The sequence below is a fragment of the Mauremys mutica genome, chromosome 1 (assembly GCF_020497125.1).
Source record: "Mauremys mutica isolate MM-2020 ecotype Southern chromosome 1, ASM2049712v1, whole genome shotgun sequence".
Lineage (NCBI taxonomy): Eukaryota > Metazoa > Chordata > Testudines > Geoemydidae > Mauremys > Mauremys mutica.
Window position 1 is genome coordinate 41,002,859 of NC_059072.1, and position 22,685 is coordinate 41,025,543.

A 22,685-nucleotide genomic window follows, 5' to 3' on the forward strand; every position below is an offset into this window, starting at 1 on the left:
GGGGGAAAAATGCCCAGTAAATTGAATATTGATCTCATATAAAACCTTACAGAAGGGCTCAGCTAATTAATTAATAGCTCCTAGAGAAATTAGGCTCATGAAAATGAGCTCTTTTGATGAGAGATTCAGTCTAACATGTTCAGAGGTCAGTTCTTCCTTGTTCAGTTGACAAGATCCTTATCAGTTAGGGAGAACCATATACAATATCGCAAACATTTAACTCTATCTCTCTTGCTTCTAATGGGAAGACAGAGACATGTCAGCTATGCGAGTTTGTCTCCAGCTGACATTGGGAAAGATGGCAGATCTGCTAGAAAAGAACAATAAAACACAGATCAGTCACCAAAATGGTTTGGAAAATCTTGAAAAGCAGAAATGTAGGGTATGAATTCCTGAACCAGAGTTTCCTCCTGCTCCCACTCCTAGTGGGTGATTTTTAAAAAAATTATTTTTTAAAATACCCAAAATATTTTTCAGAAAATGGACTACAGAATCTATCCCCATCAGTGTATATGGAAACGGCTACATGCTTTCAGCTGGCATAACCCTCTTGGCTTCAAAATTCAAAGTGTTATTGTGTGACTAAATAAAACACCTGCTGATTCAGGCGTAAAAGTTTTCAGGGGGAGCAGAGCTCATTAGTATGATCTTTTTCCCTTCTATAGATCAATGTGGCTTTCACCCAGGTTTCTTTAAAAAAAAAAAAGCATTAAGCACGCTCACTGCTGAATAGGTCAGACTGCCACAAAGCCAAGATCTGTAACCTGCCATGACTTGCATGGCCTTGTTCAGAATGAATGGCCATTAATATTTTATGGAGAATTAAGCCCTAAGTTAGTGGCACAGCGTAGGTGCAGTAAGTAAAGCTGAAGAATTCTGACATTAATAATTGGAACACGGAAATACTTTTAGCTGATAATCATATGTATGAACAGAGTTTAAATGCTGATGTTTTTATGTATAGGTTTAAGTCAGGAAAGACTTGTGTGGATAGAGATGCAATACTTATTATTTGAAAGAGAATGTTTTACCATTCAGGGCATGCTGAGTTTAGCAAGGGATGGTATTTGTGACTAAATAAATGTATTTCTGGATAATGGAAAATGCTGTTTAGCCGGTGGTTCCACAATGACTTTTAATTTACACAATAGGTTCACATTTACTTGATGCAAGAAATGACACACTCTCCACTTCTAAAGAGGAGAATAATAAATCCCTCTGTTTGGTTTCTTATGTCTACTCCCAAAGTGGACATATGAACACAACTAAATCTCCTGGGTTCTGTCACTAAACTTTGTTAGTTAGTTGTTGCATTTTTTAAAAATGATCGGTTATTCTTGTTCTTCATATAATGACTTTCAGGAGGGGAAAAAACAAATTAAAATGCTAATACAGTAGTTTTGCAATTCAAATAATTCTTTCAGCCTTTCTGCTTTTTGTTGTAAATAAAAACATGTTTCCACACCGAGCCTTCTGGACATCATCACAATAGCTCAAGCATGCATGCAATTAAATTGTTTCTCTAAATGGGACAAAAATGTAATGACTAGTGCTCACGTATATAATAAGTGTCTGAATATACTCAGGCAAAGTTACTTGTAGTTTTTTCAGTTAATATAGAACTTCTAAAGATGCATGTTCTAAAGAAAGCTAATACACTATAAAATATGGTAATTGGAATTATGGTAATTGGAATTGCTTTTTGTATACCTATTTTTATCTGATAAGGAAATGAGGGGATAAATTAAATGAAGTGGTGGTTTCTGAGGTGCTTATCACCCTGAACCTTGTCTGCAGTTATTTTAGAGCCCTCATATTATTTGGCTATATGGCTTGAGTTTGTTCAAAGGGAATCTAGCTATAAATTAGGGAACTTAAAGCACTGAATAAGAGCAAGGGTTGCATTCTTGAAATGCTGAAGGGAATAAAATTGAGCAAGGCAGTCTTTACATCACAAATCTATTCCCAACTGGTATTTTACAGCATCTGTATCTCTAGACATGCTCCTATTCATAATAATAAATAATAATAAATAGTTAAAACATCCCTGAAAGTGTTCTGGGGTACTGTCAGGACTGGGGCATGAGCAGGAATCAGGGGCCTAGTGGCCTGAGCTAGAGTCAGAGCTGGAGTCAGAAATCAGGAATTGGAGTCAAGGGTCAGAACCAGTTAACCTGGAGTGAGGCAAGACAGGCAAGGCTGGGTCCAAGGCTGAAACAGGCCCAGAGCAGGGCTGGGGGCAAGCAGGCACAGGAGCTCTTGCAGCTATGGGATACGCTTTGAGCAGTCGCTGTGGTGGTAGTGATGGGGGTGGTGCTGCTATGGGAATTAAGAGCCAGTCTGCTGACTTTTCCAGCCAATCAGTTGGTGTAGCCATTCAGGCATCCCACTATAGGCCAGCTGCACTGGGTAGGTTGCCAAGAGACTGGGCTCTGCTGCAGGCCCTTTTTCCTGATGGGCACTTCCTTATCCCCTAAATGTTATTGATACCCACAACAAGCAGTAGAAACCAATATATTATCTGGAAAGATCATATACACGTATGCAGTTGCCCATTCCAAGAACTAAGGAGCACACAATTTAGGTAGAAAATATTTTGGTATCTCCTATTTGTTTTGCTTCAGTCTTCATAGCTGAGGATGTTAGGGAGATTCCCAAACCTGAGCCATCCTTTGTAGGTGACAAATCTGAGGAATTGTCACAGATTGAAGTGTCACTAGAGGAGGTTTTGGAATTAGTTGCTAAACTTAACAGTAAAAAGTCACCAAGACCAGATGGCATTCACCCAAGAGTTCTGAAAGAACTCAAATGTGAGTTGCGGAACTGTTAACTATGGTTTGTAACCTGTCCTTTAAATCGCTGTCTGTACCCAATGACTGGAAGATAGCTAATGTAACGCCAATATTTAAAAAGGGCTCTACGGGTGATCCCAGCAATTACAGACAGGTAAGTCTAATGTTGGTACCAGGCAAATTAGTTGAAACAATAGTAGAGATTTAAATTGTCAGGCACATAGAAGAACATAAATTGTTGGGCAAAAGTCAACATGGTTTCTGTAAAGGGAAATCATGTCTTACTAATCTATTAGTGTTCTTTGAAGGGGTCAACAAACATGTGGACAAAGGGGATCCAGTGGACATAGTACACGTAGATTTCCAGAAAGCCTTTGACAAGGTCCCTCACCAAAGGCTCTTACATAAATTAAGTTGTCGTGGGATAAAAGGGAAGGTCCTTTCATGGATTTAGAACTGGTTAAAAGACAGGGAACAAAGGGTAGGAATAAATGGTAAATTTTCAGAATGGAGAGGGGTAACTAGTGGTGTTCCCCAAGGGTCAGTCCTAGGACCAATCCTATTCAACTTATTCATAAATGATCTGGAGAAAGGGGTAAAAAGTGAGGTGGCAAAGTTTTCAGATGATACTAAACTGCTCAAGACAGTTAAGACCAAAGCAGACTGTGAAGAACTTCAAAAAGATCTCACAAAACTAAGTGATTGGGCAACAAAATGGGAAATGAAATTTAATGTGGATAAATGTAAAGTAATGCACATCGGGAAAAAATAAACCCAGCTATATATACAATAGGATGGGGGCTAATTTAGCTACAACGAATCAGGAAAAAGATCTTGGAGTCATCTTGGATAGCTCTCTGAAGATGTCCATGCAGTGTGCAGCGGCAGTCAAAAAAGCAAACAGGATGTTAGGAGTCATTAAAAACAGGATAGAGAATAAGATGGAGAATATCTTATTGCCCGTATTTAAATCCATGATACGCTCACATCTTGAATACTGCGTACAGATGTGGTCTCCTCATCTCAAAAAAGATATACTGGCATTAGAAAAGGTTCAGAGAAAGGCAACTAAAATGATTAGGGGTTTGGAATGGGTCCCATATGAGCAGAGATTAAAGAGGCTAGGACTTTTCATCTTGGAAAATAGGAGACTAAGGTGGGATATGATAGAGGTATATAAAATCATGAGTGGTGTGGAGAATGTGAATAAAGAAATTTTTTTTCCTTGTTCCCATAATATAAGAACTAGGGGCCACCAAATGAAATTAATGGGCAGCAGGTTTAAAACAAATAAAAGGAAGTTCTTCACACAGTGCACAGTCAACCTGTGGAACTCCTTGCCTGAGGAGGTTGTGAAGGCTAGGACTATAACAGGGTTTAAAGGAGAACTATATAAATTCATGGAGGTTTAAGTCCGTTAATGGCTATTAGCCAGGATGGGTAAGGAAGGGTGTCCCTAGCCTCTGTTTGTCAGAGGGTGGAGATGGATGGCAGGAGAGAAATCACTTGATCATTACCTGTTAGATTCACTCCCTCTGGGGCACCTGGCATTGGCCACTATTGGTAGACAGGATACTGGGTGGATGGACCTTTGGTCTGACACAGTATGGCCATTCTTATGTTCTTACTGTTCTTTCACTCCCAAGATATTTACACTGATAAACAGAGAGACAAGATAATTTAAACAGCTTGCTATTTGAAACTAACAGAAGGCCTGGTCCAAAGTCCATTAATCTATTGAAGTTGCCCATTGACATTAGGGGTATTTGAAGAAATCCTAGAAGATGTAAGAGTCGAGTGAGTTTTTGAACAGGATGAAGCTGAGTTTGAATGTACAACTATTACAAAAAATATGGACCCTGATCCATTAAGTCAACAATTAAGCACTGATGTTAATTGTCTCAAGCACGTGCCAAAAGTTAAGAATATGCTTAAGTGTTTTTGCTGAATGGGGTAAACCAGGGGTCCTTAACGTGGTGCCCGCGGGCACCATGGTGCCTGCTGGGGTGTCTAAGTGCGCCCGCGTACTGGCCAGAGGACGAGCATCTGCTGAAATGCCACTGAAATTCGGCGGCATTTTGGTGGCGCCACCTCTTGATGACGCTGCTTGCCACCAACAAACAGGCATCGCTGCTGAAATTCGGCAGCATTTCGGTGGCAACACCTCTGGATGACACCGCTTGTCGGCGGCATTTCGGTGGATGCTCGTCCGCCGCCATGGTCCTCCATGGCTCGTCACCAGACGAAAAAGGTTGGAGACCACTGGGGTAAACTGCTGAGTCAGTGTCTTAATGAACCAGATGCTGGATTGAACTTTAGACATACGTAAGAGGCACTGGAGATTGAGGAAGAGAAAAGGTTTATTTGGATATTCAAGATTATAATTACTAGGCCAAATCCTCAGCTGGTGGAAATCAGTGTAACTTCACTGAAGTCAATAGAGCTAGGCTGATGTACCCCAGTTCAGATTCTGGCCCAATGTATGTAGCTTGTTATTAATAGTCCCATTTGATTAATGTTTTTCTACTCATCTTCTGGTCATCTGTAAGTATGTACGTGTAAAAATAAAATGTAGTTGGGAGGATTTAGAAACATATGAGAAAAAATGTAGCAAATAAGCAGACACAAAAACCTTCTGAATCTTTCTTGATTCTAGTCTGATGGTTTTTATAAATTTCCAGACACTTCAGTTATCTTGAATCTCAACCAGCAGAACATCAAGTCAACATGCATGCCTAAGACAGCCGTTCTTCTGATTATCATTTCTGCAGAATTTCAATTTGTGGCTGTTGCTACTAGCGGGATTCAAAGATGCAGATGAGAACAGTAAGCAGGTTTTGTTCATCAGCAGTTTCCATCATGAGCCCAAGTGTAGGAGCAAAAAAGGGTACTGACTCTGCTGAGTATTGTTGGACTGACTTTCTCTTTCGTCATTTTGTCACTTCATGATTATGCTGTTGTCTTCCACTATAAAAAAAGGAAACCTACTAAGAGCAGTGAAAGGTATTTCAAAGCTATATTGGAATAATGGGAAAAAATTGTCCTCAAGACATAAAACACTATATCCTTAATGCAGAAGTAAATGTCACTGAGGTGCTTGAAGTGGAAAGCGGAAAAACTGTACAAGATAGCATTCCAGCCTGCATATCCTTTGACCTCACATTTGCATGACAGAATGTTAAAATATTGGGATTTTCTGAAATAGAGATCTCTTAAAATGTCATAATGGTTGGAATGCTGTAGAATAAAAAGTGAAGTTGGCTGAATGATTAAAACAGATGTTTTATGAACCATTGGGTAAAATTAAGTTACAACGGCAGACTGCACAAGAATCGGCAGAGGATAAATGACTGTCTAAAATACATCTCTATTTGGTGAAAGGATCTACTTTAATTTCCTTGCATTACTTGTTTTACAAGTTTTGACAGGTGTATGAATCATGTTCATTCAGATAATAAAGATATCATTTATTATATTAGCCTAGCACTTTTTGGTTTTGAGTGAATATACAAATACTTGATTTCCATTTTGCAAAAGAAAGGAGGCTGAACTTTTTGATAAGGAAAAAAGACCCACAGAAAACACTAAGTCATTCTCCCATCTCCCCATTCCTCCCCCCACTCCGGAAGCGGTGAAATAACTGAAAGAGGTAATTTAAAGAGACAGGAATATTTCAGTATATTTCCAATCTATGCCTATAACTTTGATCTTTTCTCCAATAAGTGGACTAAAGGCAAATTAAAAAGTATGGCATAAACAGATCATATGAGTGTTCCCATACATCATTATTCTTACTGCCTTACTAGTCCTGCAGTTCTTAAGCTGTTGTACATAGACCCAAGGTGATTGATGGAGCAATAGCTGGTAGTGTGCAGAGAATGTGCTGGTCACATGACATGGCTCTCCTACTTGTTACCAGCTGCTAAGTCACTTAAAAGATCAAAATACATCAGATCATTTCATATTACTAATTGTCTATGGAAACTGTTGCTGTACATCTAATAATAAATTATTCAATTTCCAATGGGAGGAAGATGCGACTCCAGGACACTATCTATTAAAATGTGGTCCAGACGATGAAAAAGCTTGAGAGCTCTGGTGCAGGTAAATTCCCTCTGCCCACCCAACATTTCTGGAGATGTTGGTCAAATCTTTTTCTTCTAATTTTTATTTCACTTATGATGAATTCAAAATGATTTGAAGGTGACATTAAGAAAGCAAAATGTCTGATAATGCTTCATACTTTGCTAATGAAGCAGCCTACACTCAGAGTTTTCTTCATCTCAGAGTATCATCCCCCTAGTTCTGATGATATTCAGAGATGTCTCTCTGAAGGTAGTCCATCGTGTACACATCACAGCACCAAATAAAGAAAGCAGACGTTGAGAAAGGGAGCGCATCATGTTAAAATTTCTTTCATCTTGTTAATAATGTCTGTATTGAATTTAACTGAATCCTTCGCTCCAGTGTAACAAACCACATAAGAATTCAGCTTGCGGTGATGAACACTTTTTTGGCAGACCCATCAGTGTACAGTGTTGGGGTGTGCACACTTAGCAGACTGTGGGACTGATATCCCTCTCACTTTCACTATTTGTGCTTCAGTTGAACTCAACTGATTTCAGTGGCATTACTCTTGATTTGCACCAGTATAAGTGAGAAGAGAATCAGGCCCTAAGTTTTTTGTTGTTCCAAAAATGTATATTATTAATTAAATAGTTCTTCAGTTTTAAACTTTTTCTAGTAATCTCAAATAAATCATGACATTTGATATCTTCAAAGGGCTGAGCAAGGGACTGTGTGTTTTTTATGATGCTCCAGGAGCAGAATGGGAACTATGGTCTGACTCAGAAGCTAGGCTCCATGAGCTCTGTGGGGGAACTACCCTGCTCTAGGCCTATACCTGTGTCAGATAGTGAAAGTCCCCTGTGCAGTTGTGGATCAGAGCCGCTTCTGTCCACTGGTTCAACTAGTAAATGCAGAAGTACTGCAAGGCTATTATCCCTTTCTCTCCCACCCATGATCCAGATAACCCGTGAAAGACAGTAAGCGAGTGCTTATGCTCCATGTGATCTTGGGACCTTGAAGCTTGCACCTGCAGTGTCCAGAGGGGGAATTACAGCATGGAACTTTGGTGTGCACTGCTGTTCACACCCTCTTTGTCCAAACTGTGGAATGTAGACATACCTGTAGTGGGATGTATATGGCGCATAGGCCATGTGCTGGTCCTCTTCAGAGGCAAGAATTTCACCTTATCTGCATACACTCAAGGCCCTGATTCCTGTGCAGTATATATTGTTCCTTTCACTGTGCTCTTTAAATGAATGGGGTGGTTTTCTTCAAAGCTTTATTGATCAAAAATGTGGAATTTAGCCCAAATGACATATTTTTGTCTTAGGCACCAGCTTCTTAGCTCTCTGCAGATAGCTTCTGAGAAAGCAGGGCTATTGGGGCAGCTTGAGGCTATCTACACTGGCAACTGAACAACATAATGTTTGTCTTTCAGAGGTGTTAAAAAACACACAGCCTGAAAGACAAAAGCTTTGCCAACGACAAGCGCTGGTGTGAACAGTGCTCTGTTGGCAGGAGCGCTCTCCTGCTGACAAAGGTAACACTGCTCGTTGGGGGTGGAAGTATTTTGTCGGCAGAAGAGCTCTCTCCTGCCAACAAACAGCAGCTACGCTGCCCGCCTTTTAGCGGCACGACTGTAATGACACAACTATGTGGCTAAAAGCTGCGTAGTGTAGACATAGCCTGAGTGAAGTGAGAAACAAAGTCAAAAGCTGTTGAAAGTATAGACGAACATTTTATGGCAACATATATGAATGGAATGGTTTTTTACGGTAACAACTAGGTCAGTGCTTAGTCTTGAGTGGTTTGTAAAAACTTTAACCGTTGTAATAACATTTGTCTAGCTGCACAACCGTATTGGCTGCGACAGGTGTTTCTGTACCCTATCATCATTCTGAGCAGAATGGCCAACAAAGCCACTGATAGTTTTTCTTAAAAAATAATGGCAGGCTATGGCCCAGACAGTACACCTCACTCTTCATTTTCAATCATTTTGTGCTCCATTGGTCAGGGCATGACAAACACGCCCTTGCACACTGCATCTAAGAAGGATCTTCAGCGATTTTAACAGTTCAGTAAATGTGAGTTTTCCTTGCTTATTTCCAAGCCTAGCCTCAATGTGTACACTGATCAATGTCAAGGTGATCCTGGTAAAGTGTGTATCATAGGTCAAGAAAATGGATTAAAGGGCAGTTCTGTTGTGTGAGGTGAGCACTAGATGTGTGTGGAGGTGCGAGTTTGTATCCAGCAACATAGCACAGAGCCCGTCTCCACAGAGATTTCCTGTTGGGCAGTGCTCATGTTCATGCAAAGTCTTCCAGCTTGCCCTTAGAGGAAGTATGTTGGGACCAAAGCAGGCTGCTGCACTTCATGCATTGTCTCATGAAGCCTGTGTGGAGTGTTCTGCAAGGCTGCTTCATTGCCTGAGGGAAGGATTCCATTCCCGCCAGTCATCTTTAGGGGTAGATTTAAGATTTGGCCTATATGCACTATGTTCTTTCATATTCTTCTTTGTCTTGATAAGAATAGGTTTATTTTGCCCCACTTTAATCCTGTTAATAGCTTTTTGTCCTGAAAATATGGCTTTAGCAGTAGTAATTGGCAAATCTAAAAGAAACTATTGTGTAGAAATCACGATGGAAATCTTGCTGGAACAGCCTTTCTTGTGAGATTTCTGGTACTTCTTAGTTCCTGCTGAGTTGGAAATAGAACAGAAATAGCCTTTCTTGTGGCATCTTAGTATTTTCACTTTGGTCATAACTAGAAAAGCACATGTAAAAAAATTCAAAAGAGAAAATGGTTCAAACATTAAAGAAAGCTTTTGTCTCAATTTTTCATGGAGATTCACTTTATTTTTTATTTTTATCCACCCCTACAAGGAATGCTAATTCTATATATGCTTTGTAACACTGAAGTAGTTTACTTAGATTTTGTCAACATTGTGCAGTTTGATTAATTGAGAATTTCTATTCATCCCCATTTATACGTTCAAGAAGTTGTAAGAGCTAAAGCAGGAAGCCAATTAACATACAAGATATATCCCTGGAGTTTCATTTGGGTATTGATGATGCTGTATTTTAGTCCAGATTTTACAAATCTAGTCAAAGCTTATAGTTTGTTATGGAGGATATTAGGCATTAAAATTACATCTCAGACTCATTATAAAGATGGTAATATTGAGAGTCAAATAATGAAAGAAATCTGATTTACACTCACACTGTGTGGGCTTTATATTTACCATTAAAATAAAAAATTATTTACAGGAATATAGTTACTATTAAATTACTACCACTGAATTTTTTTTTCTATTTTACACTTCTTATTACATGATTGTGGTCAAAACAGACAGACTCTTTCCTCTGTTACTAGAGAAAAAAGTGTCTGTGCCTTTAAAATGGCCAAGTGGCTGTAGTTCCAATCCATATTTGGCAACCCTCCAAGAAACAAACAAACACAAAAAAGTGTAACTGGGCTCAATTAAGTTAATTTTTTCATAGTTTCCTTGGAGCCCTCTTATGAAGAGAGAAAATGAGGGTGGAGATGTCCACAGCATCTAATCCAAGAGGGTCAGAGTTTCACCTTATTAGGACGCTATCCTATTTAAAATTATCTAGAAAATAAAAGATTAATTGTGGGAAATCCTAGAAAGAAAACATTCAGTATGGGCAATCATTTGGATTTTCGCATCATAAGATCATGACCTTAAGATTCATAGATGGCTTATATACATGGTCAATTGTTTACCTGTAATACTCATCTGCTAGAATGACATTGTTATATCCTTGGGGGCAGCCGGTTTAGGAAGAAATCACTTGAGACCAGACAGCAGACAGCTAACAAAACTACCATTTTATTTACAGACACAGAGCTCACCCAACCGGCCGAAACCGGCTGGGCTATCCCCTAATAATCTAACTCAGTTGCCATAGGAACAAAAACCATGACAACCAAATACACAACATATTCCTCCCCCCCAATAAGAACATCCCCTAAATAAAACACACACTAGACTAGAGAAGGAGGGTAGACTGCCTCCATTCCCCGCTAAACCCTGGGGATTATTTTGCCCCATAACCATGGGTTCGCCCTAGCTAAAGATCCAGCCGATGAGGAGGCCTTCTGTCTCTAGGTGGATTACGGCGAACTTCTGGTGTTGTTGCACCCGAAAGTACCATGGGCTCTGGGTCCGCAGCACGAACAGGTGAGGAGGTGGTATCAGCTCGTGCTGGGCAAAGGGGTATCTCAGCCGCTGGCAGTAATGGAGGAGAACAGTCAGAAACAGGTGATTTGTGATTCGGTGTCTCACCAGAAGTGGTGAAGTCAGACCACTCAACTGCAGATGTGTCCTGAGGACTGGCATGACCTGGCAACAGCTGATCTACATGTCGCCACCAGGTAAGATTCTCTGCAGTCCGGACTGTGTAGGAAACAGGTCCTGTTTGAGTGTTGATTGTGGCAGGGACCCATTTAGCTCTGGAAGTATAATTCCGAGCCAAAACTGGCTGTCCCGGGCTAAAGATTCGCTCTTTTGCTCTGGGTGCCCGTCTGATAACTTGATTTTCCTGCTGATGTTGCACAATTTGTCAGGGTTCAGAAGGTTTCAGCAGATCAAAGCAAGTGCGCAGCTGTCATCCCATCATTAGAAAGGCCGGAGATGCCTTGGTTGTAGCATGAGGTGTGTTTCTGTAGGAAAGTAAGAAGGTATCCAGACGCTTTTGAATGGAGTGTTGTCCCCTTGCTGATTTCAAAGCGTGTTTCATTGTCTGCACAAATCTTTCAGCTAATCCGCTGGTGGATGGATGATATGGTGCTGACGTGATGTGGTGTATCCCGTTTGCCTTCATAAAATTTTGAAACTCCTGAGAGACGAACTGTGGTCCGTTGTCGCTCACAAGTTGTTCTGGCAGACCAAAACGAATAAAGAGTCCTCGTAGTTTTTGGATAGTACTCTCTGCAGTAGTGGACTGCATTATAGAGACTTCTGGCCATTTAGAATGGGCATCTACTTCCACCAAGAACATGCTTCCTTCAAGGGGGCCAGCGAAGTCAACGTGAATACGTTGCCACGGGTTTTCAGGCCAGTCCCATGGGTGTAGGGGTGCCCACTGGGGTGCATTCCTCACACCCTGACATGACATACAAGCTTTTGCCTTCTCTTCAATAGCACTGTCCAATCCAGGCCACCAAAAATAGCTTCGTGCAATTTCCTTCATGCGCACTATTCCACAGTGACCGGAATGTAGCTGTTCTAACATCTGTGATCTCAGTGGTGGTGGAATAATGACACGTCTCCCCCACAACAAACAACCAGATTAGACCGATAACTCCGTCCTCCTGGACATGTAGGTAACAAGGTCGGGTGAGACTGGAGAGGTTTGTCGAGATTTTCCATGCATCACCAGGTCCATAACTTGGGACAATACTGGGTCAACGCGAGTTGCCTTCTTTATCTGAGTAGCAGTGATGGGTGTATTCTCTACCTGTTCAAAGTAGAAGATTTCCTTTTGGGCACTATCTTGATGTTTGACTGGCAAAGGCAACCTTGAGAGGCCATCTGCATTGCATTTGATTTCATATGTGTGTGCTGAAAGTAACAATGCCCAACGTTGCATACGACTAGCAGGTAATGGGGGAATACCTGTGTAGGGTCCAAAAATTGACGTCAGAGGTCGATGGTCTGTGAGAAGAGTAAACTTTCACCCAAACAGGTACTGATGATACTTCCGAATTCCAAAAACAATTCCTAATGCCTCACGTTCAATTTGGGCGTAGTTAGTTTCTGCTTTGCTTAGAGTGCGTGAAGCAAAAGCAATAGGTCTCTCTTCTCCCGAAGGCGTAATGTGTGACACGACTGCTCCCACTCCATAAGGGGAGGCATCGCAGGCCAATTGTAGGGGTAAGGATGGATCAAAGTGCGTTAGAACTTCAAAATTTAGCAATGCATCCTTAGCTTTGTTAAATGCAACATCACAGGCTTCAGTCCACTTCCAGGCCTTGTTCTGCCCAAGGAGCTCATGAAGTGGTTTTAGCAGTGTGGCTAACTGTGAGATGAACTTTCCATAATAGTTCAGTAGTCCTAGAAACGAGCGCAGCTGGCTTACATTTCGAGGTGGGAGAGCCTCCACAATAGCTTTAACTTTTGCAGGGGCCTTATGAAGACCTGCAGAATCAATGATGTGTCCCAAATATTCAACAGAGGGCTTGAAGAATTCACACTTGTCTTTGCGAACTCGTAGGCCATACTCTTCCAGTCTTTGTAGGGTAGCCTCGAAATTCTTTAAGTGATCCTCTTCATTTCTTCCAGTGACCAGGATATCATCCAGATAGCACTGAACTCCTGACAAGCCACACAAGATCTGGTCCATAGCCCTCTGGAACAGGGTGGGAGCAGACGTTATTCCGAAGGGTAGGCGACAGTATCGATAAAGCCCCTTATGAGTCACAATAGTCAACAGCTCTTGGGACTTTTCATCGACGTGCATCTGTAAATATGCTTGACTCAGATCAATATTACTGAACTTTTGTCCCCCAGCCAGGCCTGCGAAGAGGTCATCGATGCGGGGAAGCGGGTATTGCTCTGCACACAACACTGGGTTGACAGTGACTTTAAAATCACCGCAAATCCGGAGAGAGCCATCTTTCTTCACTATTGGAACGATAGGAGTGGCCCATGAGCTATGGGTAACTGGTATTAGGACTCCATTGGTGACCAGGCGCTCCAGGTCCGCTTCGACTTTCGGCCTGATGGCATATGGCACAGTTCGGGCTTTCAGATATTTTGGTGGACTGTCAGGTTTAATGTTCAATGTCACAGTGATTCCCTTCATACTTCCCAAATCATCTCCAAAAACAGCAGCATGTTTCCTTAGTATAGGGGTTAGACAGGTTTCTTCTTTAGTCATCCGATGCACTTCTGCCCAGTTCAGTTGAATCTTCCCAAGCCAAGACCTACCCATTAAGGCTGGGTAGTTACCTCTCACCACAAACAGTGGCAATTTAGCCACCTGTCCATTGAGCTCCACCTTAACATCAATAGTGCCCAACATGGGCACAGGTTCTCCCGTATATGTCTTCAGAACAGTTTTTGTTGCCTTAAGCGGAAGATGCTGTAGCTTTTCTTTATACACAGTCTCGGAGACCAGCGAGACGGCTGCACCGGTGTCCAATTCCATGCGTATAGGTTTGCCATCCAACAACGGGGTTACCCAGTATTCATGTGAGCCCATTGCCAAAGACAAAACATGCAGTGGCACTTCCTCTTGCGATGAGGTGTCACTTTGATCATCCTGGGTCTGCTCTAGGGTATGCAGGGTTCCTCTTTTTGTCAGCCAGACCACAGGCCTCTTTTTCTTTTGTTTACTGGCACACTCAATGTGTCCCTTTTTGCCACAGTGTCGACACACCAGGTCCTTACACCAGCATTCTGATGCCTGGTGACCCGGCTTACCACAGCAGTAACATTCTTGACTCTTCACAGTTTTGAAGATCGGTTCTTGTGACACTTTTTGCACCCCAGGGGATGCACCGATGTATTGCGCCTCCCTTGTAGCCAGTTCCATGGAGACAGCAATATCAACAGCCTTCTGTAATGTAAGCTGAGCCTCTGTCAGTAGGCGCTTCCGTATAGCTTCACTGTAGAGGCCACACACTAACCTGTCACACAGGGCATCATTTAACATCTCCTTAAATTCACAGTGTTCTGCTAGCTTTTTTAAAATTGCTACAAATTGTACAACTGTTTCATCTTCCTTTTGGTCTCTTTTGTGGAACCTATATCTTTCAGCATTTACCAGTGGTTTGGGGGAAAAATGGGACCCCAGGATTTCCACAATGTCACTGTAAGATTTAGTCGCTGGCTTAACAGTGTGTAGTAAGCTGCGTAGCAGGGAGTAGGTTTTAGCCCCTACAACACTTAAGAATATTGGCACCTTCTTCGCTTCTGTTATGTCATTTGCAATAACAAAAAGCTCAAAACGCTCAGTATACACATGCCACTGCTCTATATTCTCATCAAAAGGTTCCAGTGGTCTGGTCAGAGTAGCCATGATTTTTAGTTTCACTTTCACAGTCAGTGCAAACAAGCAGCTTTTTTGTTTGTTTGTTCTTTACCTTGACTTCTATTTCCTTCTGTTACTGGAGCAGCACCGGACTCCCACCCTCGTCGCCACTTGTTATATCCTTGGGGGCAGCCGGTTTAGGAAGAAATCACTTGAGGCCAGACAGCAGACAGCTAACAAAACTACCATTTTATTTATAGACACAGAGCTCACCCAACCGTCCGAAACCGGCTGGGCTATCCCCTAATAATCTAACTCAGTTGCCATAGGAACAAAAACCATGACAACCAAATACACAACAGACATGATGACTTTTTTCATGATAACCAAAGTCAATGTTCATTTGACATATTTGAAGTATATGGATGGAGTGAAGTGATGCTCACGACTAGTATACTTTAACTACTATACACCTTGGCTATATCTGAGAAAGGAAGAAATAAAATAAAAATTGCTCTCCAGGCAGTTTTGGTCTCCTAAACATCCCTGCTAGTACAGAGTACTAAATGTGTCCTATCCTTAAAATATAGAGTTTCCTATGTCTCTCCACTTTACAAATGGAGGGCAGCCAAAACCTCTGTTTGAGATGGGAGACACACAAAAGTAGGAAAGCCAGTTTCATGGTACTCTCCCTGTTCCTTCTCTTAGATCCTATGGTAACCCCTTCATAAGAGGTCCAGGGGAAACCATATCTGCAGGTTGGGATGTGGTGGCAAGAGGCAAGTCTTGGGGAATGGCTGTTCTTCGGGCCATGCTTTCCCTTTACAGACATGCTGCCAAGAAACATTGACTCTTGTGGTGCTTGTATGGGTTGTTGTCAGAGTGTTACCGGTATGGTGCTCTGCTCTCTCCAATGTTGATATCACTCAGCTGCGTGCGTGTGTTCCCTCTGTGTGCTGCCCCAGCTCTTCGAAGATAGCTGACACCGCAGACCCGACGAGAACCCCCAATAACCACAGAGTCCAGTAAGATGCAAAGCCACGTCGGCTAGGTTTATTGCGACCTCGGACACAATTGCAGTTCCCTGTAGGTTTCTTAGCCTAATTCAGGGCCTACTACGAGAAAGTGCCTCTTGGCAATGGACTCAGCTCAGTCAGTGGCGGGACCTTCCACTGCCCCCTAGGCTGGACAAAGACACCGCCCCAGGGATGCATTCTTATACACAGATACAAACAAGTTACACATCACACCTGACGTATGCTTCCACGTAGCAAGGTACAACCACTCTATGTATTAAGGTGCCGCCTTCTACCTTGTACATGTTGGTTCGATCAAAACAACTCTATCCATCATTTTACCCTTTTGCCCCTGTCATTGGGATGGGCCAGCCTGTTCTTTATTATCTGTGTGGAATGTGCAAGTATGTGAATGTTCAGTACCTTTTAGGTACTATCAGCCCTTTCCTTGCCAGCTTCTGTGAGCAGGGCCTGCCTCTGGCTCACAGCTTAACTTTGCTTTATGTTAGCAAAGTCTTGACCATTACTTTAGTTCAGACCTCAGGCCTCATACCGGGCCTCTGATACCAAGGTTTATATCTTAGGGCCTCCTCTTACTACATGGGTTTCCTCTTTGGACTCTGGAACACCTCTTCTTCTGGTGGTATGACTCCCGATGGAGCCGACATACCTAACTGTTGTTGAAAGCCAGGGACTCTGTGTAGCAATGCACAGTCTAAGAGCAGTGTGGATGGCCCATACCACTGGTGGATCTCCCAAGAGCACCATGGTTTAAAAGGATCTGCATGTTTGGGGGGTAAACTAGCCTCTGCTGTTTGATGGAAGATAGAGGAGGAAATTCATGTAGGTTCTACTCCACTCTGTGGGAATCACCAATACAGAAAAGCATGGGGCGGGGGATATTATTCTTAGTGCTTCAAGAGAGCTGCAGTAACCAGAGATTAGCTATGTGCAAAGATAGATCAGCTACTGCACATTTGACAAAAGTTAATAAATGCGGAGTTTTATGTAGATTTCATCACACAGAATACACTAATACTATATGGAAAATGCTAATCTTACTGTTTAACTATGAGCCTAATTAATAATTTCTATCTATTGTACATGCCTGAAATAAAAGCTTTTATAAAATTGTACTAGACTTAGTGGAAATTATAAATTCTGCCTTATTAATTATGCTACCTGAATCTACCTGAATACGAATGTGAGCTCTTTGGGGTCTCTTCGCCCATGGATGCACTCACACACATTTTCTATGAATGCTAAAGGGAGCTACACACACACATTAACCAGAGACTAGACCCCTGTGGCTGCAGAATGAAACACTGGGCACCTCTCCAACACATGTAATGCCTCAAAGTCAATGCCAAGACCTATTTTTACAGCAGTTAGCACTAGCATGCTGTTTAAAATGACAGTGTGTAAGCAAGTAAGTTAGATCTAGCCTGTCAGGTTAGCCTGCAGCTATGTGTTTCAGTGCACCAGTGTTCTTCTTTCTCTTCAAGCCCCCCTCCTTCCCCCACCCCCGCTTGTCAGCCCTGCTAAGCAATACTCTTTTCCTCCTACAAAACCATCCATTTGGGTGAAGAATATTTTTACAGAGGCCCCATGGTCAATGCCTTCTTGATGAAATTGCATTTCATCCATGTTTCAATTTATACACAATTCTTTTGTTTTTCAGAGCCTTTAATTTATTTTGGAGAACCAGTGCATTTTTTTTCCTCAGAGATTTTAAATGTGACAATCTGTTTTTATATTAATGTTAATAGGACTATGCATTTTGCACTCAGCAATTTTTGAAGAAAAATACATGAGTGATGGCTGGACTAAGTCTAAAAAAAAGATAATGTCACTTCTGAAAAGACTAAAATACTTATTTTTGTCATAGAATATTAAAGGATCTCTACAGTGCAAGGATGTTTCTCAACCAAATCTTATACTTTATTAAAATAATGCAGTTATCTGCAGCTATCTAGTCATGTCTGATTATTTTCAGATGGCTACTAGGGAGTCTAGTTCCTTCAGAAAGCTAGAAGAAGAGGAGATGACAGGCTTGGTTGCATCAATAAGCAGGAGGTTTTAAACCCCGAGTGCCGACTCTGCAGCTCCCATTGGCCGGGAACTGCGGCCAATGGGAGCTGCGAGGGCAAAGCCTGCAGGCAGGGACAGCGCACGGCGCCCCCTGCACCCCCCTTCAGGGGACGCAGGGACATTCCGGCTGCTTCCGGGAGTGGTGTGGAGCCAGGGCTGGCAGGGAGCCTACCTTAGCCCCACTGTGCCACTGACTGGGAGCCGACTGAGGTAAATGCCCCCCAGCCGGAGCCCACACCCCTCACCTCCTCCCAACCACCTGCCCCAGCCCCCTCTCAGAGCCAGCACCCCAAATCTCCTCCTGTACCCAAACTCCCTGCCCCAGCCCAGAGCTCCCTCCCACACCCCAAACCCCTTGGTCCCAGCCCAGAGCCTGCACCTCAACCCCCTGCCCCAGCCCAGTTAAAGTGAGTGAGGGTGGGAGACAGCAAGTGACGGAGGGAGGGGGGATGGAGGGAGGAGGGCAGGGCCTAGGGCTGGGCAAGGGTGTTTGGGTTTGTGTGATTAGACAGCTGGCAACCCTAATGGTTTTATGGGATGAGAACAGGAACAGAAGGCATGGAAAGGAGCTAGTGGCTTCAGCTTTGTTAAGGCCAGAAGAGTAGACATTCACAATGCTAATTTTCACTTTTAAAAAAAAATTATGATTTCTCACTCTGTGGGGCCTCTGTGGATCTAGCACATCCTTATGGAAAACTTCTAGGCAATTGAATAAAATATCTAACTAAATCAGATAATTTTTTATAGGTGATTTGGATTATCCTGGGGAATTTAATACAGGATGCTAGCCCTGCTATAGAATTCTATAGGATAGGTTATAACACCAGTGGAAAGGATCTCATTCCCTATTAAGGTATGTAGGATTTTACAGTAATTTCTATAGAGCTCTTTTAAATGTATCTAGAATTCTGTGTTTCATCCCTATTATAGATACTTTAGGACATTTTGATAAGGGAAGAGATTTCCATCTGCAACATGCAGGCTGTGCAGACCTCATTCACCCTCCCCATGTTATTTGTTTCAGGGGCATAGCAAGGCCCCAGAGGATATGGTTGTAAAAATAGGTTAGGGGCCCCCTTCCTGATTCCAAAATCTAAAATTTTGCTTCCCTTTTTTCATCTTGGAAAATCAGAATATATCTATCTTATCCATACCTACACAAACATGATATGCAGGCTCTGTCTATACATTTTTGCCAGCTATCTACACATGTTGTGCTGGAACCCTGCAGAATTGATCTCAAGTTGGTCATTCTATCACGCGAGACATAGATATGTGTGATGTCATAAGATAAAGCACCCATAGTCACAATGTAACTAACGTTTTTTCAGTAAATGTGAACTAATTGAAAATCTTCACAACAGCAATTATGAGACTTCACATAGTAGTAATAAATGCACATATTGTACCAACATAAAACATGCATAACTCAACCTTTATATGCCAAACTTTTAACCAAGTAGCAAGGCACATCCAAAGCACACATGTCGTTAGTCAAAAAGCCCAAGGGCTTGAGTCATCATGGTGATTACTCCAGTTTCAAGTTGGTGCACCTCTACTGGACCTAAATGGACAGCTGTAAAAGGGAGTAATGCAATGGGGAATCAAACCTCAAATCTTTATAACTGAACCCATAATTTTGCTATGGAAAATTTTGCAATTTGAGCACAAACAGCATTTGTTTTACATTCACCAATCATGAGCCTGGGCGCCAAATGCAAACAAGTATTGTCACAAATAGGCAGACCATTGAGGGTCTCTGTGTCTCAGAAACCAAACACAGGGATCCATACCGCCATGAAAATAAAACAAAGCAGAACAAAAACCTCTTAAAAGAACTCCATCCTCCATCCTTTTCAAAGATCATGATACCTCGTCCATTTTATGTTACTAAGGTCTTGTCTACATGAACAATTAGACTGTGGTATGCTGGCTTGTCTACATGAACAATTAGACTGTGGTAGATTGGCTCAGTGGGTACCCCCAGGGCTGGGCACCCACTGAGCCAATCTACCCCGTGTTAGCCTGACATGGCTTAACAGTTTGCTAGAGAGCTTTGATCTAGTCCTCTTAGAAACAGGACGTGATCAAAGCACAGTAGCGGACTGCTAGTGTGCACCAGCAAGGTGCACCCAAACAGTTAGTCTGCAGCAGGCTACTGCGGGCTCAATTCACACCGTACCTTACTGTGAACTAAATGCTTGGGTAGACAAGCCTTAAGTCAGGCACTTATGGTATGTCTCCTTCTGTAACACAGAAATGTTACCTGAGCTAGATAAAAAGCCAGCCCTCACCACCATCTGTTACATTTAAGTACCTCTAAGACACAGGCACTCTTCAGATAAGGTTTGATCCTATCCCATAAGGAAGCACTTAAAGGAGAGGAAAGTGATCAGGAACAATCAGCATGGATTCACCAAGGGCAAGTCATGCCTGACTAACCTAATTGCCTTCTATGAGGAGATAACTGGGTCTGTGGATGAGGGGAAAGCAGTGGATGTGTTATTCCTTGACTTAAAAGCTTTTGATACAGTCTCCCACAGTATTCTTGCCAGCAAGTTAAAGAAGTATGGGCTGGATGAATGGACTATAAGGTGGATAGAAAGCTGGCTAGATCGTCGGGCTCAATGGGTAGTGATCAATGGCTCCATGTCTAGTTGGCAGCCGGTTTCAAGCGGAGTGCCCCAAGGGTCGGTCCTGGGGCCGGTTTTGTTCAATATCTTCATTAATGATCTGGAGGGTGGCGTGGACTGCACTCTCAGCAAGTTTGCAGATAACACTAAACTTGGAGGAGTGGTAGATACGCTGGAGGGTAGGGATAGGATACAGAGGGACCTAGACAAATTGGAGGACTGGGCCAAAAGAAACTTGATGAGGTTCAACAAGGACAAATGCAGAGTCCTGCACTTAGGACAGAAGAATTCCATTCACTGTTACAGACTAGAGACCGAATGGCTAGGAAGCAGTTGTGCAGAAAAGGACCTAGGGGTTACAGTGGACGAGAAGCTGGATATGAGTCAACAATGTGCCCTTGTTGCCAAGAAGGCTAGCAGCATTTTGGGCTGTATAAATAGAGGCATTGCCAGCATATCGAGGGACGTGATCATTCCCCTCTATTCGACATTGGTGAGACCTCATCTGGAGTACTGTGTCCAGTTTTGGGCCCCACACTACAAGAAGGATGTGAAAAAATTGGAAGGAGTCCAACGGAGGGCAACAAAAATGATTAGGGGGCTGGAGCGTGTGATTTATGAGGAGAGGCTGAGGGAACTGGGATTGTTTAGTCTGCAGAAGAGAAGAATGAGGGGGGGGGATTTGATAGCTGCTTTCAACTACCTGAAAGGGGGTTCCAAAGAGGATGGATCTAGACTGTTCTCATTGGTACCTGAGAACAAGGAGTAATGGTCTCAAGTTGCAGTGGGGGAGGTTTAGGTTGGATATTAGGAAAAACGTTTTCACTCAGAGAGTGGTGAAGCACTGGAATGGGTTACCTAGGAAGGTGGTGGAATCTCCTTCCTTAGAGGTTTTTAAGGTCAGGCTTGACAAAGCCCTGGCTGGGATGATTTAGTTGGGAATTGGTCCTGCTTTGAGCAGGGGGTTGAACTAGATGACCCGCTGAGGTCCCTTCCAACCCTGATATTCTATGATTCTATGATTCTAAGGGGCAAGATTCACTGGTATGTGCCGGCTATTTTTGAGCCACTCCGTAAACCCAGTTTAACTGGCTGAACAGAACAGGCTGACAATGGTTTTCTATTGTCAAAATGTTGCATAGGAACTAGAGTGCCCTAGTGAATCTAGCCTGATTAGGAGAAACAGATTCTAACAGACAAAAGACATTAATTCTGATCAGGGGCCACTCCTCCAGCCTTCTCCTCCACCCCCAGGACTGGGCACCGCCTCCCCATCTGCCCCCCGCAGCCCTCTCCCAGCCTCTTCTACCCCCAGTACTGGGCACCCCCTCCCCATCTCCCAGCCTCCTCCATTCCCAGGGCTCAGCACCCAGCCCCCATCTGCCCCCCCTGCAGCCCTCTCACAGCCTCCTCCACCCCCAGTACTGGGCAGCCATTCCCCATCTGCCCCCTGCAGCCCTCTCCTAGCTTCCTCCACCCCCAGGGCTGGGCACCCACTCCCCATCTCCCAGCCTCCTCCACCCCCAGCACTGCCTGGGCACCCCCTCCCCATCCACAACCCCCCCCCCCGAAGCTGCTCAGCTCAACTGCAACAGGATGCAGGCACCCCCACCCAGCACCCTACACTCAGCATCCCCAACTCCCCCACCTCCAAATCCCCCTGCAGTGGTAAAGTTAGGGGCATGCTCTCCTTGTGCACCTGGGAATGCTGGGAGGCACTGATTATGAAGAAACACCCGAATCTGCCCAGGGTTTTCTATAGTTCTTTTTCCTGCAAAAGAGATTTGCCGAGCCTTACTACTTACTGTCAGAGGTTACAACTTTGCCACAACCCCACATGCTACAAGTACAGCTACTAGCAGGGGAGTTTGCTTTGTAAAACATGGCTGTAATTTAAAGCAGATGACCTTAGAATGTGAATATGATTATGTTTTATTTCCAGATTGACCCAGCCTGTAATACGTGGCTGGGTGGTTTTACTTCTATCAATTCTGTGGAAGGGGAGAGTGCAGCAGTCAAGTGGGTTAGCGTTTTTAGTAGGATTTCATTCAGGGCCTCTCTTTTTTCCTCTCTTACAATCCTCCT

At 43.1% G+C, this 22,685-nt stretch overlaps 1 protein-coding gene across 3 annotated transcripts in view; it reads left to right on the plus strand.

The window, feature by feature from the left end:
* GRM8 (glutamate metabotropic receptor 8) overlaps window positions 1–22,685 on the plus strand; it is a 525,047-nt gene that overhangs the window by 456,928 nt on the left and 45,434 nt on the right. The window lies entirely within an intron of this gene.